The sequence below is a fragment of the Vombatus ursinus genome, unplaced genomic scaffold (assembly GCF_900497805.2).
Source record: "Vombatus ursinus unplaced genomic scaffold, bare-nosed wombat genome assembly UNPS02014791.1, whole genome shotgun sequence".
Taxonomy (NCBI): domain Eukaryota; kingdom Metazoa; phylum Chordata; class Mammalia; order Diprotodontia; family Vombatidae; genus Vombatus; species Vombatus ursinus.
The window spans coordinates 47,060,348-47,080,485 of NW_020954569.1; the positions used below are offsets into that span (position 1 = coordinate 47,060,348).

Consider the following 20,138-nt stretch of genomic DNA (forward strand, 5'->3'; position numbering starts at 1 on the left):
TATGGTCTATAAACAATAAACAAAGTGGCATATTGTATTTGCTATACAAGCTCTACCATTTTACTAATCTGTATAACCTTAATCAAGTCACATCTTGGGGCCTCGTTTTCCTCTTTGGAAAAATGTAAGGGTTAGACAAAATGATCTCTGCAGCTTCTTCCACCTCTAAAGATGTGATACTGTGTGAAGTGGTCTGCTATGAACATTTGTAAAAACAAACAAACAAACAAACAAACAAAAAACCTTGCATTTCTCTTTCTTATGTGTTAATCAAAGTTGTACTTGATACAGGCGTAGACTACTCGTAACAATTTGGTAAGGATAAAAAGATAGACATGTGGGGCAGTAGTCAATATTTTCTTGGTCACTTTTTTGGTAGACAGTAAAGTCAAACATTTTCCAAACCTCTTCTCCTCTTTCAAAAAACTTCAGAGTTGATCCCTTAGTGCCCTCAAAGTTGTCACCTTTAGTATGGATGTCCCACGCCTATATTTGGTCCAATCCAGATGTTTTCCAATATAGTTTTAGAAGTCCTTTTACATTAAAGTCATTCAATATTAAAGTATATATTGATATAATTTTTTATTTATAGATTTAGTTATTTTACCTTCTTTTCCTTACAATATTTAGGCACTAAAATTGTTCATTCGGGGTTTTGTTTTGTTTTTGGCAAATGCTTATCATAAGCTACAGGACATGGTGACCAAATGCTCTGTGAAAATGATTTTTTAAAATTGTTTTGGGATTTTCAGTAAAAAATAACTTCACCAAATTCTCTATTTGAACTTTCCATGGAGAACCTGGGAGCCATCTCAGCATTTAGCAGCTATTTTCATCTGTCTTCTTATTACATTTATAGTGAGAATGTTAAGAATGATATGATTCATTTTCTTCTCCAACAGTATGTCCACTTTGTGGTTACTGGACAATGATTTCATATCTAGTTAGCAATAGGTAAATTAATATTTATATGCCATTGTGATTCTTCACACCCTTTGTCCCTCTTTCCATCACCCTGCTACTGTCACTGCAGAAGGGGGCGGGAACTATCTAGAGCTGAGACACCTTTTTATTTTTCTTTCTTTTGTGAATTTGCGTAGTCAAAAAATTCATCATCTAGTGGACAGTCTAGACTTTGTTAGCTGGGCTGGTCCTCAGAAAGCACATTGTTCTAGAACGCCTTCTAGCATGTTAGAACTTTATATTTCCCTGGCAGAGCCTTCCAAAATCCAGAACCTCCATGTCACGATAATCATTGACACAGAATTCTCATGGACAAGACAGAGGCCTATAGGCAAGATGGTAGTACTAGGTAGATTTGGAACTGATTGAACCACCAGACCTAAGCAATACTGATTAATGCATTAGTTTTCAAATAGAGAGAGGTCTATTGTAGAATTCTGCTTGGCCTTTTGCTGTTCAGCACTTTTATTAGTGACTTGGATGAAGCTACTCTTAAATACATAAGGTAAAGTACATAGGATTACAAAGGAAGACAATTATATTGAAATACATTTATGCTGAAATACAAGTATAATATATTTGAAATAATATCAAAATTTTTTTTTCAAAAGTTCACATGCCCTAGGTTAATAATTCTTGTTATGTGTCATTTTCCTGAGAGTGATCATTGGGTACTCGGGGATTTTTTTTTTGAGTATTTGGTAAAAATGGTTACTTCCTTTTTTGTGGTTTCCTCTTTTTTTCCCCAAGCTGAGAATTTTGAGACTTTTAATTTTTGTTCTGAGAGAAAGAAAAGGAAGTAATTGCTCATTTTACCTGAAATGTTCATTCTACAAAGCCGCCTTGCAAATGAGTAGTAGGAAGACTGTGCTGTTCTATTTGTTTAGTAAAACTAATACTGGTGATATCAGAAAGAAGCTGTCTTCAGTTGTTTAGCCTGTGTTGCCAGGATTGCCAAGAAGCACTGTTGGTGGGATTGATTCACCTGTGCAGGGCAGCACAGGATGTTTGCAGTCCTCCAAGAAATGGAATTGCAAGAGGATATGTAAACAGATCATTGCAGCATCATTTCAATATTTGGCCACTGTTTCTAATGCTGGCATTTCGTAGTACCTGGTAAGTGAAAGGAACTTTGCTTTTTATTGCAATTTGTTCTGATTGAATTCTTGAGAATTGCCCTCTTCTACGAAGAGTGTGTGTGTGTGTGTGTGTGTGTGTGTGTATGTGTGTGTGTGTTTCTGTTTGCCTAGACTCGATTGAAGAAAATACCAGTTTATTTGGCATGTGTGAGGAGATTTGGGTGGCAAATGATTAGCCTTTTTTGATAAATTCAAGAGGGAGAAAGCCCTAAAAGCTGGAAATCAGAAAAGATTCTCATAGGAAGTGGCCATTGAACTGTGTTTTGAGGGAAGCTTGAGATTCTGAGAGGTGGAGGTTAGATAGACATGTATTGCAGGCATGGGGAGACCACCTGAACCCAGGCAACCAGGTAGAACATGGAAACCTGTTGATCGATTAAGAGATGATTGCAGTGACCCAGGTAAGAGGTGATGAAGGTCCTTTCTAAGGTAGTACCTGTGTGAGTAAAGATTTGTTGTTATAATGCTCTGCATGATCTAGCAGAGTAAAGAAATCTAGTAAAGAAAAGAAGTCAAATGGCCCAGCACTACATGCTGTCATTTGATTCTTGTATAGTGTAGGTGCAATTGATACTCATTGAATGAATTGAAGGAGTTGTATTCTGGTCCGAAAAAGTTTAATCTAGGCCAAGAGCGCTTGAGGTTGAATTTAATCCAAAACTATAATTTGCAACCTCAGAGTAAAGTTTTGCCAGCAAAATGATCAGTGACCTTTTGCTGTCTCATGACTGATTTCCCCAAACACTCCATTTCCACAGGTAGGGAAGCCATATTTGTAGTAATTTTGTAATTAATGCACACACATATATACCTACATACATACATATATGCATGTAAGTGTGGATAGATTTTCCCCTAGAGAAATAGTTCATTGCCAGAGATCTGAATATTCACAATAGTGGAGGATAAGGATAACCCAGAGAAATGAATTCCACAGGTAATATATCCAAGAAGCTTGAGTTTATCCATTTATTTCAGGTCGCCTTCTCCACCAACATTTTTTATTTCCGGCAAATGGGCAGGTTTCACCTACCTTAATAGCCCATTCAGTGTATTGTAAAGGTGTTACAGAGCAGTGAACTAGGCAGACAGGAAACAGCTGAATTTTTTTTAAGGAACCTTGATAATCTGCACAATGAATAACCAACCCCCAAATAAGAGAGCTCATTGTACTTTGATAACTTTAGAAATTTTACTCTGTTCAAAGGGGAATGAGAAGGGACAAGAATTGTATTACATTTTCAGGGTAGGTTGGTGCATTAGAAGGTAATTATATAAGTTTCTCCACCCACTTCCTGCTCTTTAATATTTTTTTTTTTTTAGAATAGCACGTTCCCCTCTCGTTTTGAGTAAAGACTGTACTGTGTAAATCTTAATGTTCCAGAGATCTATGCCCCATTCATATTAAAAGCAGGCTCAGTGGTCTAGATGTGATGGATTAGGGTTAATGATTAAGTTATATAGAGGTTCACTAACTATGCCTAAGGCAACTAGGTGGCGCAGTAGATGGAGTGCCAGTCCTAGAGCCAGGAGAACCTGAGTTCAAATTCAGCCTCAGACACTTCCTAGATGTGTGACCCTGGGCAAATCACTTAACTCTGTTTGCCTCAGTTTCCTCATATGAAAGATGAGCTGGAAAAGGAAATGGCAAACCACTCCAGTATCCTTGCTAAGTAAACCCCAAATAAGGTCACGAAGAGTTGGACACAACGGAAAATGATTGAACAGTAACAGCTGATAAGCTGGGACTAGACCAGCAGCACTCAGCCAATGTGTATCAGAGTCATACCTGAACCCAGCTCTTCTTTTTTTTAGAGGTAATCAGGATTAAGTGATTTGCCTAGGATCACAGAGCTAGTAAGTGTCTGAGGCCAAATTTGAACTCAGGTCCTCCTGACCCCAGGGCCAGTGTGCCGCATATCTGCCCCAAGCCCGGCTCTTCCTAACTCAGGCCAGCTGTCTATCCACAGCACCCCTGCTGCATTATTATTCTCACTTTATTCCTTTGGAAAACACAATCAAGGGGAAATAATGTGGCCTGGTCTGACCCTTATTTGTTTTTGGCCTTTTTCCTTTATGGAAAATCCTTTTGTTTGTTCTTGAGTAGCTATTTGGTTGGTATAGTGACTTTATCACAGTAACGAACACCATAGGGCCAGTGTGTTTATAGCAACCGAAACTCCCCGTGTACATGCCAATAAGAAGGCTTTGATAGGCCACTCAGAGAAGGCAAGCGGGATGTATGCAAAGTCCTCTTTTTACTCAGTCATTGCTAGCTCTACCTGGAAGACAGGAAGCAGCCAGGGTTTGAGATGGGCAGGTTGGAGGGAAAGTTGTGCTCTGGGTCTTATCTTGACTGCCTTCATTCCACTCCCCCTTTTTCTAAGCACATACAAATTGCTGCAAGGTTTCCACCACCCTTCCTCTTCCTCCTTGCCCTTCTTTCTTTCCTCATTTTCCTCTAGAGACATTCTATGAAAATTCACGGGCAGGTATTTGCAGGTGGAGGCTGGATATGATCACAGTTGTGTGGGTAGCAAAAGTCTCTCATTTTCTTTCTTTTTCCTTAACTCAAGCTTTGGGAGAAACAATGTGCCTGAGACAGGGAGAGTAAATGCTTTCATTTTTACTGAGTTGATGGGTTAAACAATCACATACTTTTCTGAGCACCAAAGTTGAAATATATAAATCGATATACTTGTATCTTTGTATAATATGGTGTGTTATCACCTGGATAATAATAAGGGATAATAATAACCTCTACCTTCTAGGGTTGTTGGTAGGATCAAATGAGACAATAATTGTAAAGCACTTAGCACAGAGTAAGCACCTTATAAATGTTAGCTATTATTGTCCTAACGGCCATGTTGCTATGGGAACATGTGCTTTTGCCCTTTGGCCATTGATAAGTGGTGCATTGAATAGTGCTGAGCCTAGAATCAGGAAGACTCCCCTTCCTGAGTTCCAATCTTGCTTCAGCTACTTGTCAGCTGTTTGACTCTGGGCAAGTCGCTTAACCCTGTTTGCCTCAGTTCCCTCATCTGTAAGATGAACTAGAGAAGGAAATGGCAAACCACTCCAGTATCTTTACCAAGAAAACCCCACATCGGGACACACAGAGTCAGATGCGATTGAAAGGACTAAGTAACAATTACCAGGTGATTACAAGAGTTTCCCTACCAGCAGCTACCGTTCTTCTCCTCTTACCATAGAAAAGGGAGAATCAAACTTGTTATGAACACTTAGAATCAGAAATCTAAAGCTAGACTTTGGCCGTCTAGGTCAATGCTCTCATTTTATAGTTGAGAGAACTAGGTCAAGTTAACAAGCATTTACTAAGAACCTACTGTGTGCCAACTCTATGCTAAGGAAAACATTTCCAAGAGCAGCAGCTGCCTGTTCTAGTCCCAGATTTTTAGTATGTTAGATCTTGCAAAGGCTTCCCTTCCAAATGTTTCCACTTCCAGAAAGGAACAGATGCATCACCCAGAGAAGTACATCACCTTTCCACACTGTAGACTTTGCCTTGTGTTTCTGCCAGAATGTTCTTAGAAATCATTTTGGGCTGAGAGACTTGACAGATTGATTATGTAGCCTGTCAGCTATTATGTGTTCGTTGTTCCAGTGCAGAAGATTGGCTGGATCTTCTTCATGGGGATCATGTACTGGAATGGGTCCACAGCTCTCAGTTAACCCTTTCAAAGCCACCTGCTATGCTTGCAAGCATATGAAAGCTGGTATCTGGTTGTCACATCTTGGAGCCCGAAAGACAGAGATTTTAATCTAACGGGTTGCTACTCAAATGTCTCAAAGTATAATAAATAAAACCACGAAAGGTTTAGATGATTCATGGACAAAAGATCCATATGAAACTATTTAGGGAATATTAGGAAGGAGGCCATGTGGTTGAGTGGAAAAGAAAATGGACAGGAAGTCAAAAGACCAGGGCTCTGGTTCCAATTCTGCCAATAACTGATGTGTTAATCACTTTGTAACAATCACTGACCTTCCCTGAGTCTCAGTTTCCTTACCTGGAAGATAAAGAGATTGACTCACGTGATCTGTAACATCCCTTCCAACAACACTCTGTGACTGTGTGTGGGTAGGCAGGGTGGTGTAGCAGAGTTGGCACTAGCTTTGGAGTCAGAAGACCCGGGTCCGCATCCCATTTCTGATGCTTACTACCCTCGTAAGGCAGCGAGGTGGCACAATGGAGAGAGCACTGGGCCTGGAGGTAGAAAGACTGACTTAGCTGCCTGAGTTCAAATCTGGCCTCAGACACTTACTAGCTATGTGACCCTAGTCAAGTCACTTAACCCTGTTTGCCTCAGTTTCCTCATCTGTAAAATGACCTAGAGAAGGAAATGAAAACCACTCCAGAGTCTCTGCAAAGAAAACTCCAAATGGGGTCACAAAGAGTTGGACAAAACCTGTATAAGCTTGGATGAATCACATGGCTCCCCTGGGCTTATTTCCCACCATCTCGCTCCTCCATTCCTACTCACTATGCTGCAGCATAAAGTCAGAAATTGTCACATAACCACATTGGAATGGGTGCATTAAAAGTTCATATTATTCAACTTTAGCTGAGTCCTCACCGAATTGTTGTTCAGTTCTTCAGTTGTGTAAGACTCTCAGTGACCCTGGGGACCGTACTGTACATGGGGTTTTCTTGGCAAAGCTAATGGAATGGCTTGCCATTTCCTTCTCCAGTGGGTTAAGGTAAACTGAGGTTGTGACTTGTCCAGGGTCACACAGCTAGTGAGTGTCTGAGGCTGGATTTGAATTCAGGCCTTCCTGACTCCAGGCCCAACATCCTACTCACTGAGCCACCTTGAAATAAAGCAGTCCTTTTATTCTTCCTGAAATTCTCTAATTCACTGCCCAGAAAACTATTTCAAACCTTCTCTTCACTTATTAAGTCTCCCATATCTTCTCCTTCCTCCCTCCTCCCCCAATCTTAGCTAAGCACCTCATTTCTTGCTTTACTCAGAAAATTGAGGCCATTTGGTATGAGTTCTCTCTTCTTTCCTTCTCTTCATCTCAAAACCCTTTGAAAGCATCCCTTATTCTCTCCTCACTTCTGGTCTTTGATAATGATGTGTCCCTTCTCCTTGCAAAAGACAACTCCTCTAGATGTACCCTTGATCCAACCCCTCCCGTCTTCTCTAGCAAATCCCCCTCTCAATGATCCCACCTAATATTCAACTTCTCCCTGTTGTCTTAAAACATGTCCAAGATTCCTCCATCCTAAAAAAAAAATCTTTTCTAGACCTTACCATCCCCTCAAGTATCTCATTATTTCTATTCCTTCTCTTAGCCAGACTTGTAGAAAAATCTATCTCTACCCCAATTGCCTCCACTTCTTCTCCTCCCCCTCACTCTTGAATCCTTTGTAATCTGGCTTTCAACTTCATCTCTCAACTGCAACTTCTCTCTCCAAAGTTCCCAATGATCTCTTCCCCACCCTTCCCACTTAATAGTATTTTCTTTTTGTCCAATTATATGTAAAGATAGTCTTCAACATTCACTTTTATAAGATTTTGAGTTCCAAATTTTTTTCTTTCCCCTTCTTCCCTAAGATGGTAAGCGATCTGATATAGGCTATGTGTGTACAATCATATTAAATGCATTTCCCCATTAGTAGTGTTATGAAAGAAGAATTAGAATAAAAGGGAAAAACCAATAGAAAGAAAAAAAAAGAGAAAATAGTATGCTTCAATCTGCATTCATATTCCTTAGTTCTTTCTCTGGACATGGATAGCATTTTCCATCATGAGTCTTTTGGAATTGTTCTAGATCAATGATCTCTTAATCACCAAGTCTGGTCTTTCCTCAGTCTTTATCCTTCTTTACCTTTGTTCTGCATTTGACATGGATGACCAGATTCTGCTCTCCAGATTCTTATGACAGTACTCACTCTTGGTTATCTGACCATTGTTTCTCAGTGTACTTTGATGGCTTATCAACCACATCACACCCCTTAACTCTAGATGCTCCAGGAAGCTCTGTCCTGGATCCTATTTTCTTTTTTCTCTAAACTCTTTTTCTGTTACCTCATTAGTTCTCATGAGTTTAACTATTACCTCTATGTAGAGGACTCATATATCTACAGATTTAGCCCCAGGCTCTCCTGTGGCCTTCAATATCAGATTGCCTGCTACCTAATTGGGCATTTCAAACTGGATGTCCTGGAGACATTTCAAACTCAACATGACCAACATGTCCAGTTCATATTTTATTGTCTTTCTCCTCACATCCACCTGCTTTTCAAATTTCCCTATTTCTGTCAAAAGCAGCACTGTTCTTCCAGGATCCTCTGTTTATGCCCTCTTTTACTCTTGACTTCTTGACCTTCCTCATTATATATATCCAACCAACTGACAAATTTTACTATTTGTACCTCTATGAAATTTCTTATAGCTGATCCCTTCCCTACTGAAATAGCTAACCATTTAGTTCAGGCCATCATTGATGCTTGCTTAGACTATTGCAATGGCCTCCTAATTAGTATCCCTGGGTCATCTTTCTCCACCCCAATCTATCCTCCATACAGCTGCCAGAGTGATTCTTCTGACCATGTTACTCCCTGTCTCAATAAACTCCAGCAAGAGAAGGAAAAGAGGGAATAAGCACTTATTATGTTCCAGGCACGGGGCTAAGTGCTTCCTTCCTTCCTTTCTTCCTTCTGTATTTCCATCTTTTCTTCCTTCTTTCTATCCTTTCATTTTCTTTCTTTCTTTCCTTCCTTCCTTTCTTCCATTCTTCTTTCTTTCAAATATTATTGTTTCATTTGATCCTCACAACAACCTTGTGAGGTACGTGCTCTTATTATCCCTTTTTTACAGTTGAGGAAATGGAGGCAAACAGAAGTTAAGTGACTTGCCAAGGGTCACTCAGCTAGCAAGTGTCTGAGGCTGGATTTGAATTCAGATTTTCCCTGATTCTCCAGGCCTAGCTCAATATCCATTGCACCACAAGTTGCCTCTTCCCTCTTGATGTCTTGCCTCTGGAGTAAAACACAAATTCTTTTGTTTAGCTTCTAAAGTCCTTCACAACTTGACCCAAAACTGCATATTCATTCTTGGTATACATCATTCCCCTTCCTCATTCTGTGACTGAGCCAAACTGGTCTTCTCTCTGGACTTCCCACATAGGCCTCCATCTTCCACCTCTATACCCTTATACTGGCTGTCCCCTTACCTGGAATGTTCTCCTTTGTCAACTTCACCTCATAAAATCTGTTTTTTTTCCTTTAAGATTCAACTCCAGCACAATACTTTACATGAAGACTTTTCTTATGCCCTGCAAATACTAACATCCTTCTTTCCTAACTGCATTATATTTATCCTATTATTATATTTACATTATATATTTTATATTTATTTATTATATATTGACAAATTAAAATATTTCACATTTATATTATATTCTCCTATCTTATTATATTTATACCATATATTTCATATTTACATATTGACAAATGTAAATGTTTTCTGTTTACATTATATTTATTTATTATGTATATAGGTATGTTTTACATCCTCTAATACAATGAAAACTCCTTGAGAATAGAGATTGTTTCTTCTTTGTATTTGTATCCCCAGTTTCAGCATAGTGCCTAGAACAGATAGGTGCTTAATAAATGTTTGTTGCCTTGTTGATTGGTTGATAGATTGGTTGATTGATAGATCTCGCCTATCCATGGTATCATGAGATTGATGTAACCATGTAAGCTTGTTCTCCCATACAACATTCCTTGGTGCCAATATCAGAGACAGGATAACGGGGGGGATGAATCATGTCAGTAACTTCCCCAGCCCACCCCCTTCTCTTTGGTTGGACATATAGTTACATCACTGTAGGGAACTACTAATGGAAAGTCTCTTAATTGACACATATCAGCAGCTTCAAAGCAGACCAAGAACCCCTCTCTATAAGTTTAGAGAGTTGCCTGAGGCCTAGAAAGGTTAAATTGTCAGAGACAGAACTTATACCCAAGAACTCCTGTCTCCAGGGCCTGTCGTCTATCCCTTATACCATGATGCCCCTCAGATCTGACTTTATATGGTATATGTTCTCATGTAGATAACTATATCAGAGTACTTTACCACAATGCTCTCATGGTTTACTAGAAAGAGCAAAGGACTAGAAGTCTGACTCCCTGAGTTCAAATCCTGGTTCTTCCTTTTTTGCTGCGGGATATTGGGCATTCCAATTAACTTTTCTGGTCCTCAATTTCCACATTTATAAAGTTAGAATAGTAATATTTGTAGTACCTATTTTACAAGATTGATATAAATGTTTTATAAAATGTGCAATGCTATATAAATGTGTCATTATTACTCATTTGTAATATTCCTGATGGCAGCCTTATGAGGTAGGCCATTATGATTAAGTCCATTTTATAAGCTGTGAATTAGGCTAAGTATCATGCCCAGACACCTAGCATTAAGGTTAAAATGCAAAACTTTTACTGGCATTTCACCATTTGTTGGTTTATTTCATTATTAACATTTTTATTGAACATAATTCTGCCTCTATAAACTTCTCCCATATTGTGGGTGAGACATTTTGGGAAGCCATAAGAACTTTCTCACAACACATAGTTTGGTGTGAAGCCATTGTTTCAAGCCCTAGTTAAGGTTTCTAAAAGACATCATGAGTGAAATGCTTCCCTTGAAGGCTAGGATGTCACTGGTAATTTATTCTTCTTTGTACATAGGGGAAAAGAGCTCTCATATTCCCCTCTCATATCTACCAAGCTAGTCTCACTAAGTCCAGTCTGCTGCCAACAGCTGTGCTCCAGCTATGTAACATAAATGGCATGTGAGCTGATCACATTTTTGGATGACATGAAGTTAGGAGACAGAGCTGATGCCCTGGATGACAGAATCAGGATTCAAAAAGATTTTGGCGGGCTGGGCCAAATGATGGGCTGAATCTAGCATATGAAATTTAATGGGGAGAAGCATAAAGTCCTATGCTCAGTCTAAAAATAAAATTATTACACTAGTACAGGGTGGTAGAGACCTGGCTGAACAGAGATTCATGTGAAGAGGACCTAGGCTTTTCAGTGGACAAGTTCAACACAAGGCAGTGATATGATGAGGCTGTGAAAGAAAAACTAATGCAATTTTACATTTCATTAATAATAATAATGTTAATTTTATATACACACACATACACACACACACACACACACACACACATATATATATATATATACTTTAGATCCTCACAATGATCCCAGAAGATAAGTTCTATTTCCCTTTATTTTACAGATAAAAAAATTGAAACTGAAAGAGAGTGAGAAAGCTACTAGTCGTCTGAGGCAAGATTTGAAGTCAAGTTTTTCTGACTCCAAGTCAGATGCTTCTGCCAGCAGTAGTGTTCAGATCAATAGAAATGATAATCTCACTGTATTTTGTCCTGATCAGATCAGGTCTGGAGAAGAGTGAAGGAAAAAAATATTCAAATATTTTTTCAAATATTTGAACACTTATATTATAGAAAAAGGTCAGCATGACATAGTACATGGACTTGATCTTTTTGTATGTGTCATGGACCACCCCTTAATTGTTAGTCTGCTGAAACCTATGAATCCCTTCTCAGAACAGTATTTGTGAATGAACAAAATAAAACATAGGATTGCAAATGAAATAAATTTTATTGAAATATAGTTGTCAAAATATATATATTTTAAAGTTCATGAACTCCATGTTAAGAACCCCTGATAGGTAGAGGATTGATTTGGAATCAGGAAGCCGTGGCTTTAAGATAGTGCTTTTTGACACTATTTGAGTGGTCATGGGCAAACCACCTAACTTCTCAATGCCCCAAGGCAACCAAGACTGGAAATTTAAAAAAAAATTCCTTTCACCTATTGTCTCCCTCACACCCCCCAAAAAAAATCATGTGAAAGAAAGAGCCAACTTCTCTTATGTTAAACCAGAGAGTAAAATGTGGACCAAGGAGTAGAAGTTACAAGAGGCAACTTTTCGCTTTAAATAAGTGATTCAAACTGATTAGACATTGTCTTCCTTCTTTTTCCTTTCCCTGCTTTGGTAGAGTGGGGTTGGGGGGAAGAGGGATAAAGATAGAAATAATTAGAATGACTGTTGAATGTATAAGGTGTGACCATCAAACACAAAGAAATTGTGCTAATTTGTATGCATTCTTATGACTTACTTATGATTGGTGCATTCAAAAGCCATGTCTGAAGAGCTTATTTATTCTCTAATATAAAAGAATGTATCCCTGGTCAGCAGCTTCAGGTCCAATCTGTGGTCCTGGGAAGAGCTAGCCAGAGCCTAGTTGGAATCCCAGCTGGGATTCTAGTTGGACCCCATGCATGTCATGACGCATCTGAAGATCAGGACACCAGGTTAGGATCCCGGATAGTCATGCCACAGACATGATAATCAATAAATTGTAGTTAGGCAGGAAAACTCTCTTGGCTCAAGCCAAGTAACATTTTTCAAAATACTGACAGAAGTCTCAGAATAGAATGGGTTGCAATAAGAAGACTGATTGGCCTATTACTGCAAGAGCTCATTTACCTAGAGTTTGGAAATGTTGTGTGGGAGATTTCTACATTGATAAGTCTTAGAAAGCTCTGTGTCATATTTTCTGTACACTTCTTCCTCCTCAGAGAAGTTTGTCAATCTTCTGTGTCAGCCAGACAAGACATTTTGGTATGCCTCAGTAGGAAGTTGTCCATATCCATTTTCTTAGAGTGGTCAGTACCATATGTCCTCCCTCAGCAGAAACTGTGAATCCATAGAATTACATGATGAAGCCCAGGAAGCTGATTTCTCTGTGGCAGGGGCGGGGTACAGTTCTACCAGCTAGGGAAAGGTTTCTTAATCATCATATGTGTCATGGACCCCTTAGGGAGTCTATTGAAGCAGAATATTACTATGGGTTGTTGTCTACATTCATAATGGAAGGAAATTCTGTATTTCAACTAGAGATTAGTGAAAATAAAAATGTAACTTTTTCCCCATCCAAGTTCATGGAAGCTCTGAAATCTAGTAGTCTGTGGACCCTAAGTTTAGACCCTCCGCTCCATGGGAAGACTTCAGAACCTGTTATATAGCTTCTGTCATTCAATGATCCTTTCTTCCTTGCCCCCAAATTCCTGACACAGGTTTGGGTTTCCCGCTACCTACTTAGATTATTTTTCTACCTTGTTTTCTTCTTATTTATTCTTTCCTTTCAAGGAAATTTTCTTTCTCCCTGATAAGATAGAGAATAAAAAATAATTCTTCCAGCTTTTCTTTTTACCTTTTTGTTTCTGTTTAGGAAGAGTTTGTTGTTGTTCATTCATTTCAGCACGATCTAGCTGCCCAATAATAATTACAGCTAGCATTTATATGGGCAACTGGGTGGTTCATTGGATAGAGCACTGAGCCTCAGAGTCAGGAAGATCTGAGTTCAAATTCGACCTCAAACACTTACTAGTTGTGTGACCCTGGACAAGTCACTTAATCCTGTTTGCCTCAGTTCTCATCTGTAAAATGAGCTGGAAAAGGAAATGGCAAACTACTCCAGTATCTTTGCCAAGAAAACCTCAAAAGGAGTCATGGACACAAGAGTTGGACATGATTTAACACAGCAACAACAGCAACATTTATATAGCATGTCAAGGTTTGCAAAGCATTTTACATATGTTATTTCATCTGATACTCCCAACAATCTTAGAAGATAATTGGTATTATTGTTTCCATTTTATAGATGAAGAAACTGAGTCCAAGAGAGGTTAAATGACTTGCCCAGAGTCACATAACTAGGAAATGTTTGAGGGTGGATTTGGATTGAGGTCTTCCTGACTCTGGGTCCAGTGCTCTATCCACTGTACCACCCAGCATCCCGTAGCTTGCCTCTCGCACGAGATACTCCACAATATGGAAAAACCAAACTACTGCTAAGATGTATGATATGTATAATATGCAGTACAAGAAGCCTGGAATGGGGAGTAATAGTAAGGGTTGAAATAGTTATAGATCAGTCTAACATGGGGCATCGGGGACCTGCACTGGATCTTGGAAGCCTGGCAGGATTTTGAAAGGTGGATCAGAAATAGATGGGTGTGTGTGTGTGTGTGTGGATGGGTGGATATGTGGCCAGGGAACAAGAACGGGAGAAGGTTCAGCATCCCTAAAAGTTTTTTTTTTAAACTGAAGTAATTCTTTACGTGTATTCAAATAACTCAAGGTAATTATGGATCAAATTTTCTGCGAATTCATTCGAAAAGCTTTGGCTGAGCAAGCTGCATCATTTAGTGGGGAAGACTCTGGTCTTAGAGTAATAGGATCATAGAACTGGAGCTGGAAATGACCTTGTTAGCCATCTTGTCCAACCCCCTTATTTTGCAGATGGTGAAACTGAGGCCCAGAGAGGCTAATTGACTTGCCTAATGTCATACAGGGAATAAGTGGCAGAGGTGGGATTTGAACTCAGGTACTGTGATTCCAAGTTTGGCACCCAGCCCTTTGCACCACGCTGCATTTGAGTCCCAGCTCTGACACCAGCGACGTGATGATGGGCAAGACCCTTTCCTTCTCTTGTTTTCCCATCTGTAAAGTGGAAAGAATAATACTCTACCCACCTCACAGGATGGTGGTAGGGAATGTGCTTCATAAAGTTAGGAGCTTTATATAAATGTGCTGTTTTGTTTAATATGCAATGCCTTCTTTTCACTTAACTCTGCGCTAGGTGCTTACTTTAATGTTCAATATTTCAAAAGATCTGATTCCATCAGTGTGAATGTCCTCTTCTCCAATGCAGATAGCCACCCTTTATACATTATCCCTTCTGCATCGTGACTTTCACCATCCTGCTTTTGAACCATCATGGGTCAGCATAAGAAATTAAATGGGAATTTTGGGAGAGTGTTGCAGAAGCCACATAAGACATGCAAAGGTCAGCAGATGACACAGAGCCTATGACCAAATACTTAACCCAAATTTTGCAATAAGGGACCGTAAACACCCCATAAAAGAAAAAGAAAAAAATTTGTATTTCTTTTCTGGTATGAAGGGAGGGCCCAAAATTTTTACACAAATTTTCCAGGTTGTAGGGGTGCCATGGTCCTAACCCCTGGGATGTGGAAGGGATAACTGTACTGTAGCAGAGAGTCTTTTTTTAAATTTAAATTTGAATGTAACCTCCTTGAGGGCAAGGACTATTCTTTTATCTCTCCTGCTTAGCACAGTGTCTGGCACATAGTAAGTGCTTAATAAATGTTTGTGGGCTTTACTTGAGACTCAGGTCCTTTCCTAATGGAGCTTATACCCCTTTGTAGGGACAATACTCAAAGGGATGAATTAACTAAAAAAATCCAATCACAATGCAATATAGAAGCACTAAATTCATAAATATTGGTCAAATGCCAAGTAAAAGATCAATGAAGGATGGACACATATTGTTACTTACCCATGGCAGATGGTTCCAGATGGAAAAAGTCATGGCAACATTTTTTTTAAAGGTGCATGTGGCACCCACTATAGCTAATGTTGCTCTTATGGATTTGGTACCTGAATGTACACAGAGTCATTAGACAGCCATATGTTTTGCAGTGACTGACATTAGTTTGATATGTTTTAATCAACATAGAGCTAACATCTAATTCTTCCTGAAGATGTTAGCGGTACTATCCAGGAGAGGGTTAGCATGGCCCAGTGGCTAGGGTGCTAGATTAGGAGTCAGGGGGACCATGGTTAAAATCTTACTTATGGCACTTATTAGCTGTATGACCTTGGGCAAGTCACCTCCTTGAGCTTTAGTTTTCTCATCTGTAAAATCAAGATCAAAATATACATAGTTCCTGTCTCCCAGGGCTTAAATTGTGAGGATTAAATAAAAGAATGCATGTACATTTTAGTGTTACATAAATGCCAGCTATTATTGCTCATTTAGGGACAGCTAGGTGACACGTGGACAGAGCACCTGGCCTGGCATCAGGAAGACCTAAGTTCATATGTGGCCTCAGACATTTACTAGCTGTGTGACCCTGGGCAAGTGATTTAACCATGTTTTCCTCAGTTTCCTCAATTGTAAAGTGAGCTGGAGAAGCAAATGGCAAACCATTCCAGTATCTTCGCCAAGAAAATTCCAAATGAGATCTCAAAGAGCTGGACATGATTGAAACAATCGAACAACAACATAGCCCATATGTCATTGTATATTAATCTACCAAATCCTTGATTTACCCATTATATTCTGACCCATGTAAGATAAATTTGGTCCTAATATTTCAGAAGAATAATATCCAGGAATATTTCAGGATGATTTCCTAAAGCAGTTTAATGGAATTCAGCAATTCTAGTAAAAATAGAAAGTTGGGTATTTCTGGGCTCAGAGCAAGAGGCCTTAAGGGAGTACATATTTGGTTTTCCAGAGCACTTGTAATGTGGACTCAAGCTTCAAGAATATTTTCAAATGACTGCTGGTGCCAAGTAACAGAGCCGTCAAAAGGTATTTTGAGGACTGGAAAAGGATCATGACTCCAAATCCTTTTGGCAACTGCTGAGAAAGACAAATTGGAGGGGGACTGACAGTCATCATTCTGTTTCTGAACCTTTCCTGCCCTTCTATCAGGCCTAGCTGTTGTGCTCTGCCTCCCCCCCCCAGTCCTCTGGGCCTGGAGACAATAGCCTCAATAATCACTCCTCTTGGATTCCCACCTTACCCATCTAGTCAAAAGACAATAGGACAGTGTCATTGAATGAGGAGTCATGCTCTATTATCCCTTTGCTCTAGTCCAGGGGTGGGGAACCTTAGGCCTCAAGGTGGCCCATCCCCTGTTCTAGTCTAATTGGGTCAGCCAGTTCAAAGTAATCAATTACCCCTCTATCACTTTTATTTTTCTTGCTTAGCATCCAAAGCATGTCCCTCCCTTGAGTCTTCCCTGCTGAGAGACCTTGCCCTTGTATCCTGAGAATTAATTGACTATTATCCTCCTATCCTCCATTTATTGTTTAAACACCAAGTCATTTTGCTATCCACTCCAAACCATGGATAGTTTACTGGTTTTGGATTCTGATAGGTTAATAAATTGTCTCAAAGTTCAGAATAAGCCTCCCTTCCCTTATACTACTTGCCCCTCTCCATTAACTCCTAAAATCCTTATGCTATCAGGTTTTAGAGTTGGGGGGATGTGACTGAGGTATTTGAAGGGCTGTCATAGGGAAGAAGGACTAGACTTTGTTTGACTCAATGGCATAGAACTGAGAAAAAATGATTAGGAGTTACAAAGGAATTTAAGGCTTGATGAAAGGAAAAAAACTTTCTAACAAAAGGTGAATTGGTTGCCTTAGAAGAGAATGGGTTCTCCTTACTGGAACAAAGACTGCATGGCCACTTATCACCAACGTTGGAGAAGGAATGCTTAGTCAAGGCCCTGAAGGGCCTGAAAGGTCTCTCAGCAGGGGAGACTCAAGCGAGGGACATGCTTTGGATGCTGAGCAAGAAAGATAAAAGTGATAGAGGGGTAATTGATTACTTTGAACTGGCTGACCCAATTAGACTAGAACAGGGGGTGGCCCCGCTCGAGACCCCGAAGGTTCCCCACCCCTGGACTAGAGCAAAGGGATTAATAGCCTCTGGATTCATCCTGTGCGTACAGTAGAAAGAAGGCTAGATCTGGAACCCAAGGACTAGGATTCAAACCTACCTCTCCTATTTATTGCTTGTGTGACTGAAGGCAAGCTACTTAACCTTTCTAGACCTGTTTCCTCTGTAAAAATAAAGGATTTGGGTGAGCTGGCCTTTAGTCCCTTCTGACTCTAACATTATGGGCTATAAAGAAAAATCAGGGGCTTCTGGCTCTATTTCATGCTTCGTTTATACTCATGGATAAGTTACTTATAGAAATGGGTAGGATTGGCCATGAACTCAGTCCTTATGAGCATCCTAAGGGTCCTCTCCAGATGTCATCTCCAGGTAGGCTTCAGAGACTATGACACTCTTTTTTTGGTCTGTTTACCATGTGGAGAAGAAGGGTCTTTTATAACTGGCAACCAACCAAGAGCAGAGGATGCTTATAGAAGGTACTAACTGGAGAGTTCTGGGTGGTTCAAATGAGGAAGCTATGATGGAAATCTCTGGGTGGGAAAAGAAGTCTTGGGCTTTAATGTTCTCCCCCAGTTGATATGGGGCTTGTGAGTGCAGGTGTCTGTTCTTTCCTGCTCTTAGGTGAAGAAATATCAGATTAGATTATGATCTGATGAATTTCAAAGGTTGGGAGAGTGAATCATCAGAGGTCTGGGAGCTAGAATCCAGACCAGATTTACTGGACTGACCAAACCCATTGTACTAATCACCCCATTGAGGAATAAAATGCTGAGTGACCTGCTCAACCCAGCATATACGTGGATCAAGGGCAGCTAAGTGGAGGCAACAGGGACTCATCCATTGGCTGCCTCATATCTGGAATTGTGAACTTGATTGGGTGAATATAGCAACCGCATTAAGATTGAGTTCATTCTCTGTAGGGACTAAGATGGAATAAGGGAGAGGGTACACCCCAGACATTGGAGGGAAATATTTGTGCTCCATTCTTGTTATATCTTCTCAGTAAATATCTCTTTTAAAAAAAAAACTAATTGATGTCAATTGGGTAAATGATATTAGTATTTTAATCCTAGTGGTAGCTAGCATTGGGTGGAACACACTGGAATGGGGCTTGAGCCAATGGCATTAGAAGAATTACTCCACTGCTTTTAACCTTGAGGGAGGGTGTATGGCCAGCTTTAAACCAGGGAAGTGACATCACTTTTAGTGGGAATTGGAATAAGGATCCCCAGTCCTTCTAATCACTATACTTAAAATTATAAGTCCTTAGAAAAGAACAGGACTTTCTTGGTTATCTAATACAACTAACCACCCAACACAGGAATTCCTTTTCTAGTATCCTTGATGGTTTGTCACAGAGGCTCTAGGTGTACACTTCCAATTATGGAAAGCTCACCACCTCCATTTCATTGTTAAAACATTTCACTGTTAAAGAGATTTAATTGTTTGAGAGTTATTTGTTAAGTTGTATTGGAATCTATCTCTTTGTAATGTCTAATCATTAGTCCTAATTCTCTCTTCTGGAACAGTATCGAACAAATATATTTCTTCTGACACATGACAACTCTTCAAATATTTGAAATAGATAAGTATTATGTCTCTTCTTAGTTTTATCTTGTCCAAGATAAATGGCTCCTGTGCCTTCTACTGTTCATTGCATCAGATGGTTTCCAGACTCGCTTACCAGTCCTTCCAGGCATCAACATCAAGCTTATCAGTCATGATATTCTCACATCTGAAATCCATGCTTTACCCCTTTATGAAAATTAGGGCAATATTTGCCACTTCTGCTAGTCTCCCAGATTTCTCAAAGATCGCCGATAACATTGGCTAGTGCCAATAGGAGAATTAGTAAGAAGGTTGAACCTGGAGTTATAGGACCTCAGTTCAAATCCCACTTCTTCTACTTACCACCTGAGTGAATTTGGGCAAGGTACTTTACCCTCCTTGGCCTGAATTTCTCATCTGTAAAATTAAGGGCCAAAATGACCTCTACATTCCCTTCCTGCTCCAGATCTATGATGACATCAGAAAGTCTCTCCAGTTGACTTTCCACATCTAGTAATACATAAATGAATAGCATTTCACCGCTCTCCTGGGAACAAGGTCCTGCTGTGGACTAGGAAGGAAAGCTTTTGGTTTTGAATAATGATGATAACAAAAATGATAACTAATATTTGCATTATGCTTCAAGATTTTCAAAGTATTTCCTTGTGATTTAGATAGTGAGCAAGGCACACAAGTTCACAGGACAGGGAGAGTCAGGGTGGAGCACCAGATAACCACAAGGATGAGATCAGCCTTAGACAGAAGGCCTCTAAGAACAATACTCAAAACCAAAGCTTTCATGACTCAGTATACCTGATCTGAAAATAACCCAGCAAACTGAGACCTTGGTAATCCAGGAAGAAATAACCTGCTGGTTCTTAAGGTATATACCATCATGTGGGTGCTTGG

At 39.7% G+C, this 20,138-nt stretch overlaps 1 protein-coding gene across 1 annotated transcript in view; it reads left to right on the plus strand.

Annotated features, from left to right (window-relative positions):
• The first annotated feature begins 1,813 nt into the window (after positions 1-1,813).
• LOC114048147 (probable palmitoyltransferase ZDHHC11) overlaps positions 1,814-20,138 on the plus strand; it is a 163,405-nt gene continuing 145,080 nt past the window's right edge. Inside the window, exon 1 of the mRNA XM_027869078.1 lies at positions 1,814-2,079. The gene's annotated coding sequence lies outside the window, so the exon portion shown is untranslated. The remainder of the gene's footprint in view (positions 2,080-20,138) is intronic.